A 21,920-nucleotide genomic window follows, 5' to 3' on the forward strand; every position below is an offset into this window, starting at 1 on the left:
TACGTGTATGTGTCTGGAAAACCCAGGTGAAAAATGTGAAAATATATAACCTTTAAATTTTCTCCTCATTTACAGTTCGGTAAGGTGAGAGTGCTTTGGGACTGCAACAAGGCACTGTGGACGGACGTGTTAAACTGAAACTGGCGGTGAACTAAGGACTCAAGTCATATTTTTTAAACTTCGCCTCGAGAATCAACAAATGCAAAAGAAGACATCATACTAAACCTATAGGAGTGAAGGGGAGAATGGCGGTCAGTTAAGATAAATGCGTTACAATTCTTATTTTACTTCCTGTACGGAAACATTGAGGTTGGGATTTATTTTACTACAGATTTTCTTTGATAACAAAATGTTACGAAAACTTTGAAACTTGTATTGACTACAATGCGAAGAGAAGCTAACATCAATGCTCTGACCGGCATTCCCAGTATCGGGCGATTGTTTAAGAAATATCAATGTATTCAATACCAGTATAATGTATTCTGCACCAATATAATGTTTTCAGCACCAATATAATGTATTCAGCGCCAATATAATGTATTCAGCACCAATATAATATATTCAGCAACAATATAATGTATTCAGCACCAATATAATGTTTTCATCGCCAATATAATGTATTCAGCACCAATACTTATAATGTATTCAGCACCAATATAAACACTATAAAAGGCAAAACATTAAAATATTATGATGCATTAAGTGTGTTTTAGACTTTGAAGTTCAACATATCACATTGTTTTATTTCGCTCGGCTTCGAAGTTTCAGACAATAACCAGACAGATAGATAACCATTTGGAGAATAGCTACTACTGCAGTCTGCGTGTGGCCTTAGTGCACATCCCGAGCATCGGTACCAAAGTTCGTTTTTTTTCTCCAAGTTCTTCAAATAGGAAACACTTGTCAGCGTATGTTTCCAATCCATCCTCTTCATTGTCATCACATAACTGAAGTTAATAATCGCTGTCTCCTTCCGACAGAAATTGAGAAGGTTCTCCTCTTGAGATTAAGCCCTTTGCCTATATTCTTAGGGATATATATTTTCCTCATTTCAAATTTTCTTTCACGTCTTTCTTCTTTTCCTTTTCTTCTAAGACAGACATATCCATTTAGTGAATTGCGATGCAAACGTGAGTCGCGAGCATTGAGTATCGTAAGATGTAATGTCTCCTCTTTGAACCCCTTCCACTACTCTCAGCATGACAGTGAAACATCAATCTAATGCATAGATATCCATAAAACAACTTTGTCTAACCTCGACGATGAAATTTCATACAATTAGGCGACACAGTGTTAAACATTTTACCGTAGACCTCCACTGCAAAACAGTCACCACAACTTGCCACAGCATCGATTTAAAAAATAAAATAAAGAGTTAATTTCGGAAACTCGGTAGCAAACTTAAAATTCAATATTTGAGAGTAAACCTTTACGCTCTACTTTAGAATTTAGGAAAAATATGTCTTTTCTGCGATTAAATGCCCCCATTATGAAGAGGACAAACTAGAATAAATGACTACCCTAGTGGGTTGAAATAAGTTGAAGACTTCGAGCGCACGAACGCAACACGGATTACAAAATTTGCAGCTCTGTCTTAGCTTGAACCCCGGTGATTATTTTGGACTGTTGCAGTAGTAAGCAATGTAGAAGACTAAACTGGGTTAGAGTGGACGCAAAATATCTTCGAGCCTGGCCTACGTCACAGAAGAAAGGATGACGAGACAATTGTAAATATACAAAATGATTCTGTAGTGCGGATTGTTATGCGTGTATGTTAAAACTGGAAACATCGATTACTCACAGCTGTCTATATAGCTTCTCTATTGCAGTGGAGTAATTGAGTCTGACAGTGGTTGTGTGTGACGTTTTTAATTTCAGCAGTGTGAAGGATTTATTTTGTACCGATACTATCGCCACATCCATCACTTCCACTTCCAAGACTCGAAATCGTTACAGTAACTGTCGTTAGGCTCAGAAATATTCTGCGACCACTGCCAATGAGTTTGGGTGTTCATGGACGAGGACAACGTGTAATCAATTTGTTCTTGTCGCTGCTTTTTGAGTTTGCCCTAGGGATAGGCTTCTGTTGCAATTCGGTGACATGAAAGAGCTCTAGCAGATTAAGTGAGAAATGGGTGTCGAAAGAAATTTTATTTATTTATTTAAATTTAAATATACAGAATAAAGAATATAATTACAAACATCTTGTTTCCTGAACACAAGGAAAACTTCGATTAATTTTACCAGAGAGGGGTAAGTATCAGTACCGGAAGTTTCTAGAAAGATGGAAAGGGTTATTCTGCAAACGACTGAGAGAGTGAACTCTCTTTAGGCAAGCTGGTGAACGTAAATTAATGTTTTACATTGACATATTCTTTAGTCTGAGTAGTGCAATATGTAGCTAATCGGTCATGTATGTAATGGAGGAGAAAAGGAACTGACCACCCTACTCCATTATTATCTGGCCTAGTTGCCTCATAAGTGATGCCATGTTGGTATCACTTATGGGGTTCAGACCTGTCTTCGAACAGTTGACTAAACAACAATTGACATATTAACAATCTAATCGTAAAATGTCATTGCAAAAACGATTTCCTCATTGAGACGGTTTCTTCATGACTACCGTATTAAGAGGGGTCATGGGTAAAATTTATATTTTATACAATTTTTAAGATAGAGACTTCATTTTTTGTATAGGCCTATTTCATTCTCTTGCTATAGTTATTCTTGCATTTGAATTTCATTACGATCAGATGAATGGTTTTTGAGTTATTCAGATTTAAGAAAAAATAATTTGTATGATTTCAAACATATCTCCTTTTACAAAATTAAAGTTTCATGCATCACTGTTTTTTTAAGCATCTCTGATATGATTAGAAAAGAACTAGGTATCATTGATTTTAAATTTACATTAATAAAACGGAGAGAAAATTAAAGAATATATTTATGCAACTCCAAAATTTAAATTTTTAGTGTCCACTAAATATATTTTATTTCTTAATTTCAAAAGTATTCAGTTTATTAAAAAAGTTGTATCTTGTTTTGAAAGCCACAGTATATAAAACATACAACAAACATTTCATATTCCAAGCATCAAAATTCTAAGTGCATTTATAATTCGAAACTGATTAAATATACTGAAAAAAAAGTGTGAGCAAAACAACTTGTAAAATTTGAATGAAATTGAAGTTCAAGAGTGCAGCCATGTATATATTATGCTTTCAAGCGCTGCAATTTTCGCATGAAATTTCGGCCAGTGTATGGCAGCGGTGCCCACCCAGCATCGTGATGCACTTGGGGAGCTACGATAGGTAGCGAAATCCGGTTGCGAATACCAGCTTTAACGGCTGGGGGGGGGGATCATCGTGCTAACCACACGATACCTCCATTCTGCTTGGATGATCGTCCACCTCTGCTTCGACATGTGGGCGTGAGACCAGCAGCCGGCTGGTCGGTCTAGGCCTTCACGGGCTGTAGCGCCACGGATTATTATTATTATTATTATTATTATTATTATTATTATTATTATTATTATTATTATTATTATTATTATTATTATTCAAACGCTGCACAAGATTGAAACTTGCTCAATAAAAATAAGAGATTACTGATTCACTTTTCACAAGAAAATGCGATTTTTTGACTGAAAATGAAATGACTAAAATTTCATTCGTCTCCCTTCTTACTTAGAAACTTTACACAGACAAAACAAGTTAAAATTGTGATAATAACACTGAGATATCCGTCTGTGTCTTAATTCTATAGTTGACAGTAGTGTGGGGAAAGGGGAAAAGAATCACTGATAGAGTCTATTTCTCTTTACACAATATGTTCTAAAACACCGGCGTAGCTCGGTCGGCTCAGGCGCTTGCCTGTCGATCCGGGGTTGAGCTCGAGCACGGATTCGATTTCCGCTTGGGCTATTTACCTGTTTGGGTTTTTTCGAGGTTTTCCCCAACCATAAGGCCAATGTCAGGTAAGTTAATCTATGGCGTATCCTCGGCCTCATCTCGCCAAATATCATCTCGCTATCACCAATTCCATCAACGCTAAATAAACTCATATAACGTCTTTAAATAACCAAGCAAAAAAAAAAAAAAAGTTCAAAAATGCCATCACCAACTTCGATGCACTATGCAGCTCCTGTACCCAGATGATAATTTGAGCTGGTTCTGACATTCCTTACTGTGATCATAAGCATTTTAAAATGCGGGCAAGCAATTGCTTCCTTATTTCTACTTTGCGCTTTTAGAGTTCACCTTTTAGCCGAACCCACAAATAATAATCTAATGGCGTAAAGTCGGGTGACCTCGGTGGCCAAGAAATGGCATCATGTCGATATTCTGTGCATGTATAAAGACTTGTGGCATTGTAACTTCACTACACAGAATGTATTCGTACTTAGTAAATTGCTACAATCTTTCTGATACAAACTCGAAGTTGGCGAGCGAGAATGGTAAGACTCATTCCTCCACCCCGAAATGCGCAAGTAACAAGCGCATATGCAAGTAGCTAACATGACAAAGGCAATAGTACAACCTAATGTTTTGTTGCGTCTGCATCAACGTGAGCTATTATGTAAGGAGACTTATGCCTGTTATTTTCAAATAGTTTTTCCCTAAGACCTTTGAGAATAAGGCATTTTTATAGCGCTGCTCATTCTAACACCCTGCATATTATAGCTATACAAGTATTTACAATAGAATGACTGTGTTTCATCTGAATTAGCTTGTTGGAGAGCCGTTAGGATCTACGGTAAGAGATATAGAAATATAATTCTTGTAAGGAAGTAAGTCTATCTCTTTAACAAACGTCATATCAATGTAAGAATTCGATCTGTTACTAAGCTAGGTAACGTCAGGATGGTGTTATGCAAGTCATTACCCTTGTTAAGCAGGAGTTGTCACGATAGGACTCCTTGCCTTGCTAAGAAACCGAAGTCAGATGTTGAAATTTTCGTAACATTTTTTTCCAATTACCCTGGAACATAAAATTTTCAAGTTAAAATTGCAATTTCTCAGATATCTCATTTAATTATGACCATAATTCAATATGTAACAAGTTATAATTTTGTATTTTAATGTTCCTAAAATGGACCAACTCTATATTCAGGATCATCATCTTACTATCATAATGTACAGTGTCTCAATCAATCGTTCCTGACTTGTTAATACTATTTTAAACGAAAATAATATGTAGTCGATGAAACATGCTACAAACCAAAATGTTCCACAGAAGTAATGACCTTGAATCCTGCCTTCGGTAATCATTCACAGTTCGAATCTCTGAAACTCGTGACAGCAAAAGTGAATGATAGCGACAGAAGAATTGAATACAAGATATTCCAGCAAGCACTATACGTCGACATGTTCGAACTCCGTGAGGGTTGTCATTGATCTCGTATGTCGTAGACCATTTGGTATGTTATAGTCTGAATCCATCGTTTTATTGGTCTACCCACGTTGTACGTTCTTACGGTAGTGTCGCTAGAAGTGAAATACTCACAGAATCTTTAAATAAATGAACAAATTGAGTTAAAATTCTACGCTGTCTTTTCTTTAGAGCTACTTTCTTTTTATGTCCGTTATTTATTCCGAATGAAACAAATGAAATTAATTTTTCGTACGTATTAAGAAATAATATGAGACAAACAAATGACTCGATCAAACACTATCCAATTCAATTAAAAACGCTACTATACGAAATGATGGAAAGCCGAAAGAAAATAAATAATTAACATAATAGAATGACTGCACATATTTAACACAGCCTACAATTATCGCACAAAAACTAAAATTCTTAACAGTCAACGTGATGATGTGAGAAGACATACATACCCCTGGTTCCGCATGGGAATCCATTAAATGCCTCCCACATGTCTGGACTGATATTTGGGCTGCCTAAACAAAAATGAACGGCTTAAATCAGACATCTTGAACAATCAAATTATAGTATAAAATTTCAAATACAAAAATAATACAGATCAGATCTTGAATTGGAAGTTTGCGATTTCTGTACAATTAAATTAAAATAGGAATCCATTTAATATATTAAATGAAACGCATAAATTATATGTGACATACTGTCCTTCCGAGTGGTTACGTCGCAGTGTTATCGAAATGGGGGAAATCATGTGACAAGTTACTTAACGAGGCCATTTTCTTTAATTTATTTTAAACACTTGTGTAATATTACGTAGGAGTTCAAATCCGAACAGCAAATGTTTTCAGGAAATTGCTAAGACATTCCAGCCATAAGCCTTTACAGGGAGGATAGCAGAAACGGGTGGGGGAAACCGAGATGCGACATAATACTCGGACGAACAGTAACTTTTTTTTTTTTCAGAAAATTTTACATTTCTTAAAAGTGCATAATAAAAAACGATTTGCAAGATTGGTCACTTTAGAAATATTGAAAGCAGAGAGAATTACCTATGAACTTTAATACAAGGTGGACCGCTCGAATGTACCTAATTTCAATTGTATCTGACTGGTGAACGGTTGAAGATAGAACCTTACGGTAACGTTTATACAGAAAGTTTCAAAAATACGGGGCATAATTTCAGGTATGTATTTCCCACATGTAGACAATCAAAATAGTTCATTACAACATGTGTCCGGAAATGCTTCATTTCCGAGTTATGGCCTTCACAACATTGAAATTCACCGGAACGTTTTTCTTTCCGCAGGTCGTTGCCGTCAAAGGAGACATTAAGAGGGCACTCTGACAGTTCATTCCGAGGCGAAGGTTACATTCAGTGTTGTGTAGGCATTAGACTGTGCGACATGTATTCAAATCAAGAGCTGGCAGAGATACATTTCATGTATGGTAAGGCGGACGGCAATGCTGCGCTGGCTCGTCGTTTGTATCAGGAGAGGTACCCACAGCGGCAATATCCAGATCGGAAGACATTTGTACATCTCCATTACCGTCTGTACGAGTACGGAAAATTTAACTCTCCTGGTTTGGGAAAGGGACGACCAAGATCTACAACTCCAGAAGTACAGGAGGAGATTCTGGAGGCTGTGAACATGACTCCTTCTATCAGCACACGAAGAGTAGCGTTGCAAGTCAATGTTCCTCATACGACTGTCTGGAGACTGTTGAAAGAGTAGGTATCAAATGTATCCTTATCATTTGCAACGTGAACAGGCCCTGTCACCAGCAGATTACTCTGCACGAGTTAGGTTCTGTCAGTGGTTCTTGCAGCAGTGTGGTGTAAATCCGAACTTTCCTGCCTTAGTATTATTTACAGATGAAGCACAGTTCACACGAGATGGCATAACAAATTTCCATAATCAGCATGTATGGGCGTATGAAAACCCACGTGCAACTGTTCCATCTCATCACTAGGTGCGGTTCTCCCTCAATATGTGGGCCGGTATCATTGGTGATCGATTAGTTGGACCCCATGTACTTGTAAACAGACTTACGGGGCAGGCGTACACAAACTTCCTGGAAAACACCATACCTCATGTTTTAGAAGACACTCCACTGATCAATCATCAACACATTCACTTCTTGCATGATGGCGCTCCTGCACACTTCAGTCGTACGGCTCGCCGGTACTTGGATCGAAGGTTTCCTCATCGATGGATGGGTACAGGCAGAGCCTTCTTTAGTTACAAGCCGGGGCATGGGTAGGTTTGGCAACGCAGCGTGGAGGCGGGAGATTTTAGAGTGATATTGTCTTTGCTCATTGCTTTCGTTATATGTAACACGTATTTTTTCAATATTACTTCATGCACAAAGGTAAGATCAAGATTCAGAGTAGTGATGTAAATTATTACGGGTTCGGAAATAGTGTTTTATTGCAATCAATTAGCTATACTTCAGAATACGGCGTAAGTAGGCTACTTACATACAAAGGCTGCCACTTAAAATAATTACAAAAAAAAAACATGTTTTTATTGATAGTACGAAGGTAAATAAATAAATAAGAAAGATATTTCTTGCACCGAAAATATTAAAATCAATAATGCAATACAGACGTAAGTTCCTACGCAGTATTCTTAAGTTCCATTCAGTTAACAAATTTGTGGCTAGCAAATTGACAATGTTTTGCGACTTAATGGTGTTTCATCTGTGAAAGGTTTAGGATATATTTTAATATTATCTTATGCGATTATCTATCGTGTTTTTCTACAAATATTTCAGATGCCTAGAAAGTGCTGTGTGCCTATGTGTCGTAGCAACTACAATACCAAAACAGATGGTTATGTCACTACATTTAGATTTCCTGTTGATCCTGAACAAATTGCAGAAGTGGGTTAGAAATATAAAAAGAGGCAATTGGGAACCCCAGAAAGATTCTGTAGTATGCATAAAACATTTTTCAAATGACAGTTTTTCTAAAGGTGATACATTGTGTGATTCCAAAGGAAATGTTCTTTTTGTACCTCCTAAGCCCAATGAGCTTCATTCGGATGCCTGCCCTACAATATTTCTAGGATTTCCTAAGTATTTAACAAAAAATATTTGTAGGAGAAAAGATCCAGAAGAAAGGAAACTGCTTTCTGATTGTAGAGAAAAAAGGAAAAAGATTAAATTGGAGGAATTGACTCGTGAAAAGGATCAAATACGTAGTTTTGAAGATTTAAAAACCGACATAGATAACAGGATTGACACTTCTCTTTGGCAGATAAGTAAGAACTTAAACTGTGTTCGTATATTTAAATTGGATTTTCAAAACTTAACACATGTCAGTCATCTTGTGAAAATTGACAATGCACTACATGTGACTACTTATGCAATGGGGAACAAAATACCTTCTTCCCAAAATAATTTTGTTCTAAAAGATGGAGTTTTAAGTAAATGGTCCCAACTGACTCAGTCTTTACAGAATTTCTCAGAAAAAAATGTGAATGATATAAATATTGAAACTCTTCAACACAATGTCCTTGAAGCAATTGACAGAGTCATCAGATATTATGAGTCGAGTGATTGTGTTTCCAAACTTGTGTTTCTTAAGGAACAGTTTGAGTTGACCACAAAGCAAAAAAGTACGTATTCTAACACCACTTTAATCTTGGCATTCATGCTGAACTGTCAGTCAGCAGCAGCATACAATTCCTTAAGAGAGAGTGAAACATTGACTCTGCCTCATCCTAGGCACCTTCAAAAACTTGCTTCTAACTTACATATATCACCAAATTCAGAAAAAGAAAATCAAAATTTCCTTAAGGTGATGACAAAAAAACTTAGAGATACTGAGAAATATGTAATTCTAACTCTTGATGAGATATATATAAACCCATCTCTTGAATATAAAAATGGAAAGTTAGTTGGACAAGCAACAAATGATGCAACAGACGAAGCACGAACGATACAAGCTTTCATGGTTCATTCAGCCTTCGGGTCATTCAAAGAAGTTATATCTTTAACACCTGTAAAATCACTTACAGGTGATTATTTAATGAACTTAACATTAAAGGTCTTGCATCTGGTACAAGATGCAGGGTTAATAGTTATCTGCATTATATGTGATAACAACAAAGTCAACAAGAACATGTTCAAATCTCTTTGCAATGAACTGAATGCTGACAATTCTTATTCTATTCCTAATCCAAAGTATGAATACTTAAAAATATTTCTCATGTTTGATCCTGTCCATATTTTCAAAAATATAAGGAACAACTGGTTGAATCAGGTAGGCAGTGAGAAAACTTTCTTCTTCCCACATTTTTTGGACAGTGATGTTGTTATGAAAGCATGCTTTAGTGACATAAGAGCCCTTTATGCCAATCACAGTCTTGCAAGCAATTTGCTTTGCACGGCATTTAAATTAAATTATAAATCAGTCTATCCTAACAACTTGGACAGACAAAAAGTGGCACTTGTTGAGAATGTATTTCATGACACTACAATAGCAGCTTTAAAAACATGTGCACTGGACAGTAATGACACCACTACTTTCTTAGAGATAATTACTAAATGGTGGCACATTGTAAATGTTAAAAGTAAAACCAAAGGCTCATGCAAGCGTGACAACGATCAAATGCCCTTCACTGATTTAGATGATGAACGAATTCACTTCTTACAACTCTTTTGTTACTGGCTAAGAAAGTGGGAAAATTTAAATCTCTCCTATGGTCATCTAACACGTGATACTTCACAGGCACTCTTACAGACAACAACTGTCTTAGTACATGTTATAGAATTTGTATTAGAAAATGTAAAACCAGACTACTTGTTACTAGGCAAGTTCCAAACCGACAACTTAGAAAGAAGATTTGGTCATTACCGACAGCTCAGTGGTTGTAGTTACAATGTTTCTGCACTTCAGGTGCTAGAAAATGAGAAAAAAATTAGGATAAAAAGTGTTTTGAACATACATTCATCTAGACATGGAAAAGTTGAACTTGACTGTAGCATTCTCAATGAAAATGATTCAGATTCTATACAGTCTGATAACATTTCTGATACTGAAGCCCTTAAATTTGAATCACTATTGTCAATGAACATATATGAAGGTTCTTTTGATATGTCAGCTGTGATATACATTTCTGGCTACACAATTAGAAAATTATCAAGTAAAATATCATGTGAAATATGTCTGAATTTCTTAAAGAGCAGTGTTTCAAATGATCCATATTTTGAAGAACTTCAGCGAGGAGGATTAGTTATACCTTCAGAAACTGTTATGAATGTGTGTATAACAGTGACAGGTATATTTACTTTGTTGGTATCAGAGCAATATAAAGAAGAGTTTTTGAAGTGTGCAAATCATAAAGCAATTATTATATATTTAACTAAAGTTGCCATGGAAAGAGATGAAAATCAACAGTTTTGGTTTGAACCTGGCCACTGTCACCATAACGTTAATGTTCTGAATTATTTGTTGTCAACTTTTTCAAATATAATCTTAAATAACTACAGGAAACAAGTTAAAAATGTAAACTTTGCAAAAAACAACATAAAAAATTACAAACAAAGGACACTATCGACATATAACAAGATATAAGGATGCAAATACAGTTAGGCCAATGAGTATAGGCCTAAAGATCTACGAAAAAGTGCAGAAACATATCTTTAATATATGTAACATAACACATTATTATCTACTAAATATGTGCCAATTAGCCTAAACTGAGGGAACTTTAATCTTGTAAATACGAAGTGAAAAGAAAACACTTTTATAACTAATTACAAAGAAAAATAAACAAGCTTTGGAAATCAACACAGTTATATACATCTACAAACTACAAATGGTTGTGACAAACAGCTGGTATTGTGAGTCTTCAGCAGGACTACTGAACTTCTGATGGGAACAGAAAATAGGTATTTGCAGATGATCGACTTTATTGATACACAGCAGGCGAGATCCTACAACTCTCCCTTGAACAACATTTCTGCCGGACTACAAACCACAAGTAAGACTATAAAAATGCAGTTTATAGAATATTTAATGTCTACAAGAATGGTCAATCACTTTCTGTCATTATTAATAACAGTAAAAATTGTCAAAGACTGCAGCCATATTATTTTCATTTACTGTCTTGTTTTTATCGCCAGCCACTTATAATTTAAAAAAAAATAAAAACATACTTGTTTTTTTATTGATAGTACAAGGGAAAATAAATAAATACTTAAAGAAATGTTACTTGTACCAAAATAAATAAAATAATGACGTACTTTCGCAATATCCTATTCCAATCAACCATTATGTGGCTAGTAAATTGACAATGTTTTGCTGCTTAATGTTGTTTCACTTCCGACATGAAAGGTGTAGGATATCATATGCATTTTAAGTTCATGTGATTATGTCGTGCTTGTCTATAAATATTTCAGATGTCCAGGAAGCCAGTTTTAGTTTGAACCTGGCCAGTCACCATAACAATACTGACCCAATACTGTTATCCTAAATTATTTGTTATATACTTTTTAAAATATAATTTTAAATAAATATAACTACAGAAAACAAGCTAAGAATGTGAATTATAATAATAATAATAATAATAATAATAATAATGATTTATTTAACCTGGCAGAGTTAAGGCCATACGGCCTTCTCTAACACTCAACCAGGAGTAAAGACTGCGTTACAAAAACACTACAAATTTACAAATTACACTACAATTTTACACACAAAACTGAATAAGATAATAATAATAATAAAAAATAAACAACAAATAAGAAGAAATCAGACATAATATATAACATACAAAAGAAAGAAAAAAGCATAATAATATGTGAACAGCAGGTCAAAATAAATGAGGCATACAAAAAAAAGACAATTATTCATAATAATAATAATAATAATAATAATAATAATAATAGTAATGATGATGATGATAATAATAATAATAATAATAATAATAATACTAATAGTAGTAATAAAATAGTGCAGTACAAAGTATACAGTGAGTACAATATTTCTAAGTACACACAATAAGGAAAATTAAGATTATATATAGCTCAACTTATCACATTAGAGATATAACATTATCGGAAAATATGAAAACAAAAATATAAAATAAGTTGAATATCATTAGAACATAAAAAAATGTGAATACGTGGAAACATGCAATACAACACTTGTCATAATAGTAAGTTAGTTTGGCAACTCGTCATAAGATAATATTCTAACTTGGATTTGAAAGAATTCAATGTTCGGCAGCCCTTGACTTCAGGCGGCAGAGAGTTCCAGTGACGAGAGGTAGCAACAGTGAAGGATGAGGAATACAGAGACGATGCGTGAAGTGGAATTTCTAGCGTGTTATCGCGTTGTGATCGAGTATTAATATTATGATAGCGAGAGAGAGTATGAAATCGAGCGAATAAATAACAGGGGGATGAAGAGTGCATAATTCGATATAAGAGAGAAAGTGAGTGCAGATTTCTCCTCTCATGTAACCTAAGCCACGATAACTTCTTGAAAGAAGGTGAGATATGATCATAGTATCGAACATTACAAATGAAGCGGACGCACGCGTTATGAACACGCTGTAGTTTCTGAGCGGAATCAATCCTGAGATCACTGAACAAAACGTCGCAATAATCGAAGTGAGGTAGAATGAGTGTCTGTACCAGCGTCTGTTTTAATTTAGTTGGATAATGATACAATCTTTTTAGTGAATGGAGAATAGAGAATGCCTTCTTACATGTATATTTAATATGCGTATCCCAATTGAGATTAGATTCGAAATGTACTCCGAGATTTTTGACGGTAGAGCTAAACGGGATGATTGTTTTATTCAGTTTCACAGGTGGAATATTCAGGTCGTTGACTTCAGGAATTAATCTACGGTTCGCGAACAGAATAGCCTGTGATTTACATGCGTTTGGGTTAAGCCCAAATTGTTGAGACCAGGAAGAGATGGAATCAAGATCTTCATTCAGACTATTAATGCTATCGTTTAGTGCGTCGGGACGGGCTGAAATATACAATTGAACGTCGTCTGCATATATTTGATATCTGCAGTGCTTAAATGAGTTGGAAATTCCATTTATATAAATAGAGAAGAGCAAGGGGCCTAATACTGATCCCTGAGGAACTCCTGTATCTAGAGTACGCCAGGATGAGAAACGATTATTAGATATGACACGCTGCTGGCGGCCAGTAAGGTAGGAGTACATCCAGGTGATAGCACTATCAGAAAGGTGTAGCGTTTGTAGTTTAGTTAATAGTAGATCGAAGTCAACAGAATCAAAGGCTTTGCTATAGTCCAATAAAACTAGTACAGTAGCCTGTCGTTTATCCATGGCTGCGCGTATGTCCTCAGTAACATTCAACAAAGCAGTAGAAGTGCTATGGCCATTTCTGAAACCTGATTGTAAAGGGTCTAAAAGATTAAATTCTATTAGGTAGTCTGACAACTGCTTATGAATGATGCGTTCCAGAGCTTTAGATAAAACGGGAAGAATGGAGATTGGCCTATAGTCTTTTGCAGAAGTAGGTGAATTTACTTTAGGAAGTGGGCGTACCAAAGCTGTTTTCCAGAGTTGCGGATAAACAGACGTGATAACTGAAGAATTGAAAATATGGGTTATTACAGGAAGCACGATATCAACTAACTTATTGATAAAGACTATGCTTATGTTGTCAGAGCCTTGTGCTTTAGATTTAATGCTTTTAAGAGCCCTTCTTACTTCAGAATCAGTAATGTGCGAGAAGAAAAATTTTTCGCGAGAAGGTGGAGGATTAGCTAGGAGAGTATTAATTGTATTTCGTTTTGACTGTTTTTCAGGTCGTATAGTGGGAGGTGAGGTAAAGTATTCATTGAGTTTATCAAGCGGTATGTTTATAACTTCAGCTTCTGATGCTTTCTTCCCTACTCCCATATCACGTAAGTTATTCCAAAGACACCGAGGGGGAATGGACGGGTCGACGAGACTCAGGGCGTGACGGCATTTAGCATTCCTAATGCTTTGTGTGGTTTTGTTTCTAAGTTTTTTGTAGTTGTTAAAGTTTTCGGCAGATTTGTTGTGTCTGTACTTCCGGAAAGCAGCGTCACGTGACGTCATAAGATTACGAATACTGTCATTCAGCCATGGGGCAGGTCGGTGAGTGACACGTCTCTTCTTTAAAGGTGCATGTTTGTCGAATAATTGTATTACCATGTCATTAAAGGTGGCAACTTTTTCGTCAACTGTGATTAAATTAAAAATAGTATGCCATGGCATTTGTAGGGCGTCAGAAATTAGTTGGTCGTTGTCAATGCCTTTTAGATCTCTGTAAGTAATTACCTTAGCTGCATTTTTTGGGCACTGAAGAGAGTACTCGGCAAAAATAAGATCATGACCAGATAAGATCATGACCAGATTATGCAAATAGGCCTAAAATAAAATGTAAACAGAAGAAACTATTGACATTCCTATTATAATAAAAGTATGAGGATGTAAATACAGGGTGAATGTAGAGTATCCAACGCCCACTGAACGAATATTTCACTTTTATCACTGGCAATGTTGCGCTATAATCGTATATGCAAGGTAGGCTATAACAAAAACCTAAACTAACCAAACCTAACCTGTCAAATAAGCAACAAGTTATACTAAATATGCGTAAAATTGGCCTATGTCTCTATAGTGGGCGGGACATAAGTAACATTGACCAAACCAACAAAGTGATTATATGCATCTACAAATTATAGATAGTTCTGACGTATAGCAGGCATTCCGAATCTTCAACAAAACTGCAACATGTATGGGATCACAAAACAGCTGTTTACATTGACTTTGAAAACCAACGGCGTAACTTTATTGATATAGCAGGCGAGACCTAACAATTTGACTAGAATTCTGATACACACAAACCACAAATAAGAATATAAAAATGTGGTTATACAATATTTAATAGAATAGTCAATTACATTGTCATCCATAACCGTAAAAATTCCCAAAGACTGCAACCATTTTATTTTCATTTATTGTCTTGTTTTTTATCACCAACACGCATTTAGTTTATAATACATCAACAATTAAGGTTTGGTACTACCGTAAACATAATTCCATCGACACACACTTATATTGTAACATTAATTTACATTGAAAATCGGCATTAGCACAAACACGTGTACTGTACGGTCAGCCTCCGGGTGACAGTAAATTACAGTGTTGCCGACGTATGGCCCCGGCTTGTAACTAAAGAAGGCTCTGGTACAGGTGGCCCAATTGCTTGGCCTCCACGCTCACCTGATCTGAACCCTCTCGATTTCTACTTGTGGGGCCATTTAAAATCATTGATTTATTCGTGTCCGGTGCCTGATTTGGAATCCCTTGTGGCATGTTCTGAGGACATACGCAATACTCCTGGAGTTTGGGATCGTGTTCGCAGGTCAATGAGACATCGATGTGAGGTCTGTATTCAAGCAGGAGGTGGACATTTTGAACATCTGTAATGACAACTACCTGCGGAAAGAAAAACGTTCCGGTGAATTTCAATGTTGTGAAGGCCATAACTCGGAAATGAAGCATTTCCGGACACATTTGTAATGAACTATTTTGATTGTCTACATGTGGGAAATACATACCTGAAATTATGCCCCGTATTTTTTAAACACCCTGTATAAAAGGAAAGCTGAAGAAGTTTCGAATTATATCACTAGATGGTGCGCAGACACGGTTTCTTTCAGAGTCCGTGGATATCCAGAGTACCGCAATCGTTTGAGCCGGCAAATGCCGACAAATCCGCCATTGTTTGTCCAGCGCGCGCTATGCAGTATACAGTTGCATAGGGAAAGAATGTAATTTAAATATGAAAAAATGCAATGCTACTGTGTTCAGAACTGTTCACAGAGAACTGAAAAAAGCGCACATTTGTTTTCTCTGTGACAAGGTGAAAGAAATAAGGAAAAAGGAAAGAAGTGACTATAAATATAAAAAGGAACGATCCGCTACCTAAGCGAGCATACATTGTGAGATTAATGAATGACTGTATTTTGATATTTGTTTTTTCAAAATTTGGGCCCCAAAATATTTTTATAAAACTAATCTAGAATTTAAGTTGATTCAGCAATGATATTTCTACATAAAACAAATGAAAGTCACGTACCAATTAGTATCAGTGTCAAATTTTTACCATCTTCTCCCTTTCAAATCAAGCATTTCTGAATTTGATCCTATTTGCTATTTGCAAGAATGACAAAATATATTTGTGAAGTTCTGAATTTATTCTTGAGACAAGATTGTATTGTTTGGCTCGATTAGAAAATACAAAGACCGTGGAAACTAGAAACCCCATTAAGGTTAGACTGATGTGAAATTTCAATTTTCTAAACTATTCTAAGTAGATCTATGAAATTTTGTACTTTTAATTTGTAATTTTAAATTGTGCAAATTTAGGTTTTCAAAAATTGCTACTATTTTGGCCAGAATTTTTGTCTACATACGTGTCAGACCTTCAGAAACGAAACTTACTATACAATTTTCCTCTTTATTTTACTAACAAATAATTAAACATATTTAATGCACTAAAAGTGTAAAAACAGAAAAATTCAAATCGAGCGTAAAAAACTTAATATTAAAAAAATACCTCTTCTGGCTGATATGCATATAGATATAATCAGGCAGTATATCTCACTTGACGATATGTGTCAGAGGAAGACAATTGTTTGTAAGTATCTGAAGTGTGATTAGTGGAATATGTAGCTAATCGGCGAAGTATGCATTGGAGGGGGAAAGAAACTTGCCACCCTACCCCATTATCTCCTGGCCTAGTTTTCTCATGAGTGATTTCTTATTGGTGGTACATATGGGGTTCAAATCTATCTTCGGACAATTGACTAAACAACAAGAACAACAACAAAAAATGAGTGTTAGGTATAATACTGATAGTGAGTTTTGTTAAGAACATATTCAAAAACCTCTACAAAAAATCATGCATATAGTACAGAATCTGTAGAAAGAGTAGCATTTTTAGCAATGCAAAATTTACAGAAAATTAAAAAGGAGAAAATTGACTTCAAAAGTTTGGGATAATAATAATTAACCAGGTCTCTGTCTTTTTTATTTTCTAGGCATTTTGAAACATGTAGAACTATCATATTATATACAGAACTTATCCTTATATACAATACCACGCTGTGCACACCTAACCTACACTAGTAAATACAGATGACTAAAAATTATATAATCTTATGAAAACACTATAATAGATAAATATTATTTACAAATCACTATGGACTATAGACACTATTATAACACTAACAATAAAATTGTTAGAAACTTGCAAATATTTCTTGTATCACAAACAAAAACCAAGCATGGAAAACACGTTGTTATGGCTACTAGCAACAAGTGGAATTTTCCTTTAGATAAGAGTTGTGCTCTCCTTTGTAACTGAATATCTTTTAAAGGAAAGCAGCCTTTGAAGTAGGTCCAACACCTGTTGGATTCTATGAAGGAATATTTCGAGAAGTCAAGGAGCTACACTGGCTCAATCGGAAATCTAATATAATAAATAATGTATGAAATATAGCGTAATTTCCACAATGGTCGCAGAATTCAGAGTGGGGGTCGTGGACGGAGAATTTAAATTAACAGTCAGAGCTCGCAGCCTTTTAAAAATGTGACCCTAAACAGCTGATAGACCGGTCGTGTGATCATGAAAATTGGCAGAGGGCATCTTTAGACCATAAATGAATTTTTAAAGATAAAAACAAAGAAACGATTTTTTTTACCAAAAATGACAAAATCTCACATCAGTGTATCCTTGGGGACATTATAATGAAATTACTAACTTCCATACTTTTAAAGCTAAATTCACAAAATGTTTATCACTAGTATATCTGGTTGATAATAACACATGTACAAACTTTCGTCTCTCTCTATGATAAGTGGTTTGCACTTTATTAATAACTTAATTATATAGTGTATTGCTTAATGCAAAAAGTCCCTTGCGTCACAATTTACATTATTTTTCATTGATATTCACTTATAAGATTCTGTATATACCTAGAAACAAACATTACTATTGGAATTTTCTGTACAGCGAATGGGTAAATTACTAGAAATTTTTATGACTATTAATTTTTTTTATTAACTAAAAAATTCTAGCAATTTACTTATTGATTTTACAACAAAACCTTATAGTAAGCTTTGATTCCATGTATGTAAGGAGCCATGTAAGTGAAAATCACTTAAGAATAATGTCAATTGTAGTGCGACTTTTTATATAAAGCGGTTCAATATTTTGATAAAATAATTAATAAAGTGCAAACCACGTATCATAGGCGGATGCAATTTTGTACACTTGTCACTAATAAGCAGATATACCAGTGATCAAAATTTGGTGGATCTAGCTTCGTAAGTATGGTAGTTATTGGTTTCACTGTTGTGAACTCTTAAAACTAATAAACTTCGAGAAATTTCAGTATAGTGTGCCCTTATATGCGGAAGCCGGAGAGTTTGCACGAGGAATGCAGTTGGAAATGTTTGGATTTATTGTTATTTTATTTGCAAAATTGTTGTTTTCATTTGTTACTTGTAATTTATTAAGTTCGTGCTGCTGTGATGTTTATGAAGGAGTATATTGAACACTTAAATGCGTATTTATGCTGTAATAATTATTAAATGAAGTTTTTATACTTTAGTATGTTGACTGATAATAATGTTCTATAATGTGAGAAGATCCTTTAGACGTTTTTGCCCTTCAAATTAAAAATATCTGAGTTTTACTTCAAATATTCCTATCCCTAGCGTGTTGAAAAGGACTAACAATGGCGGCCGACTCGGTGATTGCGCTACTCTGTATATCCACGGACTCTGGTTTCTTTTCGTAGATAGCATCGATTGTCAAAATGGCGACACCGCAGATGAAAGCGCAAACTGTGTTGTGGTATGCGGAGTTTAAATCAATTGTGAGATTTCAAAGGGCGTATCGGCGAGTGTTTAATCATGATGCTCCAACTGCGAAAAGCATTAAGAAGTAGCACGATACATTTTTAGCTACAGGATCGGTGTTGAAGAAGCATGATGGTAGTCGTAGAACATCCGACGAAATGGTTACAAATGTTCAAGCCGCGTATGAGCGAAGCCCGCGGGTCATTAAGAAGAGCTTCGCGAGGAAACAGTGTGGTATCACATATCTTGACATGCTGGAGCAGTTCTTGTTTCCACAAATTGAACACCTGCACCTTTTCCAGGAAGATGGCGCTCCTTCACATTGGTTTAATGACTTTCGTACGACTTTCGACAACGTGTTCCCTGGCCGTTGGATAGGTAGGGAAGGACTGGTGGCTTGGCCCCCGAGATCTCCGGATCTAACACCGCTCAATTTCTTTCTCTGGGGCTACGTCAAAGAAATAAGTGTATGCCACCCCAGTCAAAGAGCTTCGTGATCTTCGGGAGAGCATCATAGAGGTCATTGAGAGCATTCCAGAAGACACGCTCCAATGTGCTTGGCAAGAAATCGTTCATCGCCTCGATATCGTCACAGTGACAGCTGGAGCCCACGTAGAGATATGGTGATGTGCATATCGAAACTTGTTAAGTTTTACTTTCATACAAACGTTACTCTAGGTTTCTATCTTCAACAGTTTACCAGTCACATACAATTGAAATTAGGTACATTCGAGCGGTCCACCCTGTACTTCGAAGATAATATACTACCGGCAAAAATGACAATCGCATTGAAAGATGGAACAGAACATACACTTAGTTGAAGTTCAGAAATTATACCAATATAGTCCAGATGGATTGAGCAAATCAAAAGGAAGACTAACCATACGTTGGAAGAAAAGAAGGCATCGAATTTCTTTCAAGTCTGTATTGTCTAAAAAGTTGTTTTTGTAGTTCATTATGATGATTATTATAATTACCATGATGATAAATTATATGGTGCTCCAGACTTGTGAATGCATGGAGCTAGATCACATGATTGTATCCCTTAAATTATGTCTCTGCTGGTTTAAAGCCAACTATTGCAGCGCAATTAAATATAGAATCGTTTTATGTTAGAAGACTAGTCCGCGAAGTTCAGGATTATAAGTCAGTTGATGATACATTCTTGTAAAAGCATTATAATTTATTACAATACATACAGATATACTTTCAAGTAGAATTCCCAAATATCACACTATAGTGCTAGTAGCATAATAAACGTAAATTGGATTCGGAGCGGGTTCGATTCCCGTTTGGCGCTGATTACCTGGTTGGTTTTTTCCGACGTTTTTTCTAACCATCAGGCAAATTTTAGGTAATCTATGACGAATCCTCGTCCTTATCTTGCCAAATATAATCTCGCTATCACCAATCCCATCGATGCTAAGTAACTTCGTAGTTGATACAGCGTCGTTAAATAACCAAGTAAAAAAATAAATGTAGGAATACCGAGGACTACATACATGTTCAATTCGGAGTACCGTAGTCAGTGAAAGCCTAATACTGAAAGTAAGGAAAGGAAAGAAGAATAAAAAGGAAATAAAACACTCTGTAGGTTTAACTTGTATTGTTACACTACTATTATAGAATAGATAGGTAGGTAGGTGGGTGGGTAGGTAGGCGGGCGGGCGGGCGGGCGGGCGGGCGGGCGGGCGGGCGGGCGGGCGGGCGGGCGGGCGGGCGGACGGACGGACGGACGGACGGACGGACAGACAGACAGACAGACAGACAGATAGACAGATAGACAGATAGACAGATAGACAGATAGATAGATAGTTTATTTTGCAAAAACTTGTGGAACATGTATGGCATCGTCATATACAATTTAAAATACATGATATCATACAATGGATACAAATTAAGATACATGAATATTGAAAAACTCATCGACATCATACAATGGATTTGCCAATAATATAGTCCTAATTCGTGTCCTAAACACTCGGAATGGAAGATTCCTTATATGAACAGGTAAACTATTACATAATTGAAAAGCAAAGAATAGAAAACTGTTTTGAGTAATACTGTATTTACATTTGTGAATATATAAATTTGTATTATTTCTTGTAGAATATTTATGAACAGAAGTACATGCTATGTAATTATTAATGTTATTCCGAATGTAAAGGAGACAGGCCAATACATACATAGACGGCAATGTCAAGATTTGTGACCTTATAAAAAGAGGTTTACAATGAGTCGTATTTGGTACTCCATAAATTAATCTTAAAGCTTTCTTTTGTAATATGAAAAGAGCTTGAGCAGAAGTATGATGACCCCGAAGAATAATACCATAATTTAAATGACTTTGTATATGGCTATGAAATATTGTAAACAATACCTTGTTAGGTAAATTATTCCTTAACAACCATAATATATATTATGCAACGAGCCTATAATGACAGTAATTAAGATGCGAGTGTTTTCATACGAGGGTCTTAATTACCATTATACGCAAGATAGATACGACTGTTTTTGTTCGACCATAATTAAATGTCTAAGTTTTGGGTTTTTACTAATACCTTACCTTATTACTTAGTGGTAATGAAACGGTGAGCATGCGTGTATTTTCAGCGTGTTCTCGACTACTGCAACAG

The 21,920-nt window shown here is 35.6% G+C and overlaps 1 protein-coding gene across 9 annotated transcripts in view; it reads left to right on the forward strand.

Moving 5' to 3' along the window:
- Nucleotides 1–231, forward strand: part of LOC138703412 (uncharacterized) — a 250,547-nt gene extending 250,316 nt beyond the window's left edge. For all 9 annotated transcript variants that reach the window (XM_069831241.1, XM_069831245.1, XM_069831244.1 and 6 more), the window contains one exon: nt 76–231. The gene's annotated coding sequence lies outside the window, so the exon portion shown is untranslated. The remainder of the gene's footprint in view (nt 1–75) is intronic.
- The last annotated feature ends 21,689 nt before the right edge of the window (nt 232–21,920 follow it).

This window comes from Periplaneta americana, chromosome 7 (assembly GCF_040183065.1).
Source record: "Periplaneta americana isolate PAMFEO1 chromosome 7, P.americana_PAMFEO1_priV1, whole genome shotgun sequence".
Taxonomy (NCBI): domain Eukaryota; kingdom Metazoa; phylum Arthropoda; class Insecta; order Blattodea; family Blattidae; genus Periplaneta; species Periplaneta americana.